The sequence below is a fragment of the Schistocerca piceifrons genome, chromosome 5 (genome assembly GCF_021461385.2).
Source record: "Schistocerca piceifrons isolate TAMUIC-IGC-003096 chromosome 5, iqSchPice1.1, whole genome shotgun sequence".
Classification (NCBI taxonomy): domain Eukaryota; kingdom Metazoa; phylum Arthropoda; class Insecta; order Orthoptera; family Acrididae; genus Schistocerca; species Schistocerca piceifrons.
Window position 1 is genome coordinate 307,338,942 of NC_060142.1, and position 9,009 is coordinate 307,347,950.

A 9,009-nucleotide genomic window follows, 5' to 3' on the forward strand; every position below is an offset into this window, starting at 1 on the left:
AGCAAGCAGTAAAAGATATAAAAGAAAAATTTGGAGTAGGAATTAAAATCCGTGGAGAAGAAATAAAAACTTTGACACTCACCAATGACACTGTAATTCTGTCAGAGACAGCAAAGGATCTGGAAGAGCAGTTGGACAGAATGGACAGTGTCTTGAAATGAGGATATAAGAGGAACATCAACAAAAGCAAAATGAGGATAATGGAATGTAGTCAAATTAAATCAGGTGATGCTGAGGGAAATAGATTAGGAAATGAGACACTTAAAGTAGTAAAGGAGTTTTGCTATTTGGGGAGCAAAACAACTGATGATGGTTGAAGTAGAGAGGATAAAAAATGTAGACTGGCAATGGCAAGGAAAGCGTTTCTGAAGAAGAGAAATTTGTTAACATCGAGTATAGATTTAAATGTCAGGAAGTCGTTTCTGAAAGTATTTGTATGGAGTGTAGCCATGTATGGAAGTGAAACATGGACGATAAATAGTTTAGACAAGAACAGAATAGAAGCTATTGAAATGTGGTGCTACAGAAGAATGCTGAAGATTAGATGGGTAGACCACATAACTAATGAGGAGGTATTGAATATAATTGGGGAGAAGAGAAATTTGTGGCACAACTTAACTAGAAGAAGGAATCAGTTGATAAGGCATGTTCTAAGGCATCAAGGGCTCACCAATTTAGCACTGGAAGGCACTGTGGGGGGTAACAATCACAGAGGAAGACCAAGAGATGAATACACTAAGCAGATTCAGAAGGATGTAGGTTGCAGTATGTACTGTGAGATGAAGCAGCTTGCACAGGATGGAGTAGCATGTAGAACTGCATCAAGCCAGTCTCTAGACTGAAGACCACAACAACAACAGATCACCACTGACCGTATAGAGGAGACACTGAGCAGTAAACAGGCACAACAAAAAGCCTCCTGTAACCAATCCCTTGCCTCAAGGCTCATATCCTTGCAACTGACCAAATTGCAAGACCTATCCCACATCCTCCCATCACCAACCACTCCAGACCTGTCACAGGCATCCCTTATCCCATCATTGGCAGGGCTGCCTCTGAAAGCAGTAATGTGGTATAAAAACTAAGCTGCAAACACTGTGCTGCTTTCTACATGTGCGTGACATCTAACAAGCAGTCCATCAGCATGAATGGCTACTGGTAAACTGTAGCCACAAGACAGTTGGACCATGCAGCTGCTGAACACACTACCCAACACTGTGTGCTTCACTTCAATGACTACTTCATAGCCTGTGCCATCTGCATCCTTCCTACCCACTCCAACTCTTCTGAAGTGCGCAGGTGCGAACTCTGTCTGTGATATATCCTGTTCCCATAACCCCTGGCTTCAAACTGTGCTAGTCCCTCTTTCCAACTGCTCTTCGCCCACCCCCACCCTAAAAATCTCCCGTCTGCACCTAGCAGCCCTATCCTGTCCACACTGTGAACCAGATGCTCCCACAAGCATCACTACATGCCCCCCTCCCCTGATATCCCCCACCCCCCACCCCTTGCCTCCTCCTTACCACCACCTCCAAATTGCTGCTGCCATCAGGGCAGTTAAATTTAGTCTGGCCACAGCGACCAGAGACAGTGGTCATATGAGTGTGAGTTATGCCTGTGTGAATGTGTGTGTGTTTGTGTTTCCTACTTCAGATTCAGAAGAAGCCACTTTGACTGAAAGCCAAAATACAACAGTCTTTCCATTGGGCCTGTCTGTGATTCAACATCATCTTTACATGGTGAGTAGCTGTCCAACCTCTTCATAATAGTGCTGTTATTCCATCTTGGGGTTTCCACTGTGTTAGTTATATGAAAGAAAAATGTGTGCTAATCAGAGAACATTGTACAACAGGGACCAATCTAATGAGGCAGTGTAGTTAAGGCACTGACATCATACTGTGTCTGTTCAAAAAATTCCAGAGCTCTGTTCACAAAATTTTTCTAGGCTTACCTTTTTCTTATTGTGCACTGTCTCCTTAAAAGTACCCTCCTCCATAATTGAGATACTGCTCTCAATGCCATTTCCACTTCGGGAAGCAATCTTGGTACGCCTCTTGCTGGATTACACAAAACGCTGTCTGCAAATTTTCATTTATGTTGTCTATTGTTGCAAATATTTGTCCTTTCAATGAGGTTACAAAGTTGGAAATTAAAAAAAAAAAAAAAGCCCATAGGGATCAGGTCTGGAGAATATAGAGGATGAGGCAGCACAGTGATTTTGTTTTTTGTGCAATAGTCGTGCACCAACAAGGACGATTGTGCGGGAGCGTTATCATGATGCAAGAGCCATGAATTGTCTTGCCACACTTCAGACCGTTTCCTTCTTACATTTTATCACAGGTGTTGCAGCACATCATGATAGTACCATTGACTAACAGTTTGTCCCTGTGGCATGAATTCACATCACAGCACTAACACAATTTCTTAGGACGAAAGTTTTGTTGGCTGACATCAGCCATCTGTTGTTGATCACGTGACCTTCAAGCTCACTTCCTCTCAATACAAGGCCATGTGTAGATCTCCACCTCTTGTTGATACCAGTTGTTTGTTGTTCATTATTCTTGTTATTAATTGTTTTGTTTTATTATATCTTTTGTTAAAATTTAATAATAAATGACTAATGATTAATTGAATCACTTAGGCAGTCATCTGAATTGTATGACATGAGCGTGCTAAATTACTTGCCCTCTACTACATTTACAAAGTCAGTTTATATACCTACCACTAACGTAATTAATATTTTACAATTAAGTGGACTGCAATATGGCTGCAAAGTGAAGTGAAAAAAATATTGTGGGGAGAGTCAGATTGATTACTAAGTGGAATTTACTTGTTCAGCAGCAAGAATTTGTAATGTTTCATAAAGAGATGAACTGAAACCCTTAGACACTGCAACAGTGCAAGTAATGTCTTAGAGTTTTTTTGTTTCAATATATGTTTGTGGCAGGCTTATTTATTGTTATGTAGCTCCCTGGATTGTGAGTGTATCAGCTTTGCTAGCATCAGTGGTCAATATTTATGTGGTTTCATTAGCTAACACCAGTGTAAATAAGACACTTAATAGATTAAAATACAAATAAAAGATGTAAAAAATAACTGTGAATCTTGAAAGCCACAGTATAAGGGAGACAAAAAATTTGCACTGGTCTGGCAACTAAACTTAACCTTATACAAGCCGATTTTTCATGGGATATGACGGCAGCTCGTAACACTGTTCCTTTTATTAATTCTGAGAGCAATTTGACCCAACAAATGAAAAAAACTGATTCTTTGGTTCCCTAAAATACTTATAAATGCACATTCCTGTTCCTTGAGCTCCTTGTATAGTGTGTGAAATTCCCTTTCTGTATCACATAATGACATTTTTCAGACCCAGACTTTCTTTTTCTTTTGTTTTGAACTTCTGTCATTCTTATCTAATATACAAGTTATCCTTGCAAGTTGAAAGCCATTTGAACCCAATAAACATCATTTTCAGACAAATGTGGACTCCAGCACCAACACATGTAAGTTACCACATTGTGTATGTGCACTTCATGCATAAAAAGTTAAAAATTGTCTTTCAAAGGACTCAGTTCCTGCAAAAATCAGTTGAGGACAGCAATGTGAGTTGAAATCGTGGGCTCTGAACTGACTTGATGTGCTGTAGCATAACAGACAGTGTGCTTGCACTTTGACATGACAGTGCCCTAACATAATGATGCCATGACAGCCAATGTGAACTGGTCTTATATCTGAATATTGTAGAATACTGAAATCAAATACATCAAATTTTGATCATAGATATAAGTCATACCTCACCACATTTTTGACACATTTTAACAATGATCGAGGTCAAAGAGAAAAGCATAAAAAACTAAAAAGTGAATATTAAAATGGTAAAGCGATAAAAATTTTTTTCAATATGCAAATGTAAAGTGAATCTGTAAAAAAAAGAACAGAAAAATAGCTTTTTTATTTGTATTCAATTGTTTTCCTAAAATTTTTTATCCAAGTAAGTATAAAACATCTTTTAATTTTATATTTGCTGCTAATTATTTACAGAAAGTATTTAGAAGCACTGAATAGAGCACATAGAACACTCCAGGACTGACAAAATAACAAAAGTTTAATGGGAGATGTATTACTTATACTGTCAAGTTTTTTTTGTCAAACACTGTCTGTCATTCTGAAGTCAACACCAGCAGATGAAATAAATGCCTGTTTAATAAAGTCGTTCATAAGGTAGCAGGGAAAAATAATCAAGTTAACAAAAATATGAGAACACAAATCTTGGAAGATGAAAGAGCACAAGAATTTGTCAAAAACCTTTTACAAATAGGGGAAGGCGCCTATCCAATAGACAAAAAATCTGGCCAGGTCATACTGACAAATGAATTGTATAATATCACTGAAACACCTGAACAACTCTTAAGCCAAATAAACTCACGTATTGTCAAAAATTATACCAATTCAGAATCGTTATGTGAGCAAGTCAATATAGCAATGAAGGGCAAAGTTGTCAACAACATCAACAAGGCCATCCAACAGACAATTCCCAGAGCAGAGAAAATTTACCTGTTGATCGGTACATGATTGACGAAAATGAAACTGCAAATTTTTCTACTGAATTTTTAAATTCATTGAATGTTCCAGCAATGTCATTCCATTGCCTCAACTTGAAGAATTGTTTGCCATTCATTTTACTGCAGACTCTGATTTCGTTGAAACTGTGTAACGGGTACAAGACAGTATAATGATTCACAAAGAAAAAATGTAGATATTATTTATAATGTGATTACCTTTAATTCACCTAGATTGCCCACCAGTTTAACAAATTTGCAATTTCCAAGAAAGTTGGTTTACAGCATGACCATCAATGAAGCACAGGGCTAAACATTATGAAATTGTGGTGTTATCTTACAGGAATCCTGCTTTTTAGATGGCCAACTATACATCATATGCTCATGAGTAGGATAATTAGAGTCTGAACAATAAAAATTCAAATATAGTGTATGAGAAAGTGTTGTGAAATTTTTACCAAGGCCAGGATTTGAACACAGGTCTTTGAGTCACTAGGCAGATGTGCTAACCACAAGGCCACCCTGGCTGCACAACTGAATGGACTACTCTAGCATGCCTCCCTCCTTAATCCAAAATCCCATTCACACCTCAGCCCACTTGGCATTCCCCCTAACTCAAACAGCACTGCAGAAGCTCTCCAACTCTATTGGAATAGTATCTCAGCATCAAATGAAACAGAAGATCTTGCCTGAAACCCAGGCATAGATGCATTAATCAAATCAAACTATATGGTTCCACATACTTTTTCAGGTTTCAAAAACATCCATGATGTATATATGCATACTAAAGTGACGAACAAAAATTTGTATTATACTATTCCACCACAGATGGCGAGTCTCTGCAATGCTGACTGGGTTTAGGTGCAATAATAAGTGGGCTAAAGTGTGAATGGTAATTTGCATTGAGGAGGGATGGATGCTAGGGTAATATGTGTAGTTGTGCACAGCTATTGTGCCTGGGTGGCCTTGTGGTTATCGCATCTGGATAGTGAGCGGAAATCATATATGTCTGAGACTTGAAAGGGTCACTGGAATTGTATAGTTTCATTCGATTAAATAATACTTTATTTCACTGTTGATCAGTTAATTTAGTATACACTATATACATCATAATGGAAAGTATATCTGTATCTGATAGGGAGACTGGTTCTTATGGTGTCAACATTACAATATATTCTGACTTGGGCAATGCTGGCTATTGCTGGTAGTAAAGAATTATTATTTACTGACCTCAAAATGGAAATTTCATCTCAGACTAATTAATTATGTAAAATTGTGTAAAGAGTACTAACCAAATGAGGGAGGGGGTTAATTTTTACTGACGAGCAGAGATACTTTGAGGATGATGATTACCGATGTACAGTATGGTCGCTTAGCTGAAGCTAAACCGGAGGACACGGAAAACTTATGTCCTGTCCATAAGACACAATTAAGGTAATTGTTATGCAAATATATTGATATTTTTGACAAGAAGCCTGGGAATGTAAAAAATTATGAATTTAAGTTAAAACTGAAACCAAACACCTATTTCTCATTAAAGATTATGGAGTACCATTCTCAAAGAGGGAGGCCATAGAGAGGCAATTACAAAAGATGAAGAGCTGGAGAATAATTCAGAATAGTGAAGTGAATACAATAATCCATTGGTTGGCATATCAAAAAAAGATGGAGGTTTAAGACTGGTACTGGATTCAAAACATTAAAATAAAACTTTGCAAAGAGAAATAGATCATCCTGGAAACACTGATGAGTTGTTGCATACATTTACACATGAAATTCATGACTAGCTTAGACCTCACCTCCAGTTTTCCTCTAACCCCACTTATGTAACTCACAGAAATACACTGCATTTTTATATGAAGGAAGATGCTAGCAATATTGCATAGTATCTTTTGGCCTTAATGTTTCTGCGGCTGAGTTTATTTGTGCACTGGTAATTTCTACAGGGGAGGGAACCTCTTGAGTGCATTAATCATTTATGGGGATTGAATTTTAACCTCTGGGAGAAACCGGGGGGGGGGGATATTTTGTTTTGGTGGGGAAGTTTGTATGAAATTAAGGGAGGGGGTATATAACTGAAGTTGTCTAAGAAACAAATTTGGATTGAAGCAACTCAAATTTTTGGGCTACAGTATTAACGAAGAAGAAATTTCGTCAGATGAAAAGGAAGTTGGAGCCATCAAAAATGACCTTTTCTGAAAACAGAGCATTGAAATCATTGGGTATTATAGAAGTTCAACAGTATACAAGTTTCAAGTGCACTCTGTATAAACAATATTTTAAAGAATAATTCTGTGTTTTTTGGGGTAAAGAATAAAAAATTGGCAAAATTGAGACACAACTATGTGAAAATAAAATTTTGTACACACATGACTTGTCTTGGCTCTTCTGTATCATGACAGATAGCAAAGGCAGTAGGTTACAGTACGCTTGTTCGCCCACTGCTTGAATACTGCTCAGCAGTGTGGGATCCGTACCAGATAGGGTTGATAGAAGAGATAGAGAAGATCCAACGGAGAGCAGCGCGCTTCGTTACAGGATCATTTAGTAATCGCGAAAGCGTTACGGAGATGATAGATAAACTCCAGTGGAAGACTCTGCAGGAGAGACGCTCAGTAGCTCGGTACGGGCTTTTATTGAAGTTTCGAGAACATACCTTCACCGAAGAGTCAAGCAGTATATTGCTCCCTCCTACGTATATCTCGCGAAGAGACCATGAGGATAAAACCAGAGAGATTAGAGCCCACACAGAGGCATACCGACAGTCCTTCTTTCCACGAACAATACGAGACTGGAATAGAAGGGAGAACCGATAGAGGTACTGAAGGTACCCTCCGCCACACACCGTCAGGTGGCTTGCAGAGTATGGACGTAGACATAGACGTAGAAGATTATAAATGGGAATAAAGAAGGCCAATAACTGTCACAAGTAGACCACTACAAAAACACGAAAATTGTAATATATTTAGATCAAAAGAATAATTTACTTACATGAATATAAACTGTACCATAGCAAGATAATCATGTAGACACTTTTTATTCACCATTTTGATTACATAATCAAATATATAAAAGAAAAGAACAATCTAACTGACAATCCCCAGTCAACACCCAGGGAGGTGAATTCAAAAAAATCTGTGGGAAATGTGAGGAATTTAACTTAATGTATTTGAAATGGATATAAGATCAAAAGGAGATAAGCATCATTTACAATGAAATCAAACAAAATGAAAAACATGACCAAAACTAGAGACTGGTAATGAGTTCTTTGAGTAACAGGGGAAAGAAAAAGTAGGGCAATATTACAAAGTATATAAAAGGATACTATTTAGGAGAATAAATATTGACAGTGACATCGGGAAGTTATCCTGCCAGATGAGTATTTGATATGTTAATAAAATATCTATATGAAAGTTTCAGACACTGTGAGGTACAAAAATGTATTCAGAAAATTCTAGAAAATATTTATTTCTATAGTATCTCAAGGAGAGGCAGCAAACAACTAACAACCTGACCAAAGAGTGAGAGTCAATTACAAGACCTGGTGGGGATTATGCAGAACATTTTGCCAAAAAAATGGATGGAGCTTGTTGCTATACATTTATGTCTGTCACTACATGAAACAAAAAGGAGTTTTTGCTAAATATTTGTCAAGGTTGATTTGTTTTCCAAAGTTATAAAATTATCTCCATTAAAGAGAGTATCTAATGGGAATATAGTTTTGAGAATCAGGAGAGAGTATTTTACAAACTGGGGGACACCTTATACAGGACATATTGTAGCAAGAATAGCAGAGGTTGAAAATACCGCTGCAGTTACAAATTTCTTTATTTTCACACGGCCAGTTTTGGACTGTTATAAGCCCATCTTCAGGTGTTGGAGCTATGCTGTGGTCCCCAAGCACCATGTGCACCAGGTGCGGTGAGCTGCCTATGAGTGCAGAACAGGGAAAAATAAAGAAATTTACAACTGAAGTGGTATTTTCAAACTCTGCTATAATGCTCAGTTGCAAATGTTCTTCCAACAGGAGTGTTTGTAGCAAGAATAACGCAAATTGGATAGAAGAATATGTTGAGATATTACTGTGAGCAGCTTAACAGTTTGTTCCAAACAGAAAGATTTATAGAACACATTCACAAAGTTAATGTCAATACATAAATTCACAGAGGATGAGAATGAGGCCATCTTGTAGAAAATTGAGCAGAGAGTGCTTGACACATTTTTTAGGGGTTTACAGCCAGAGATATCGTGAAGAATTTGGATGAATTTCTAATGACTTTAAATGAAGCAATAGGAACCAAATTAGCACTATCTAAGGTAGATATGTTCACCAAGTCATGAGAAAAGAAGGTAATATATAATATTGATGTTAAATGTTTTAGATGTGGACATGTGGGTCATACGAAGCATAATTTCAGAGAATAGCAGAGCCAGATACATGGACTGT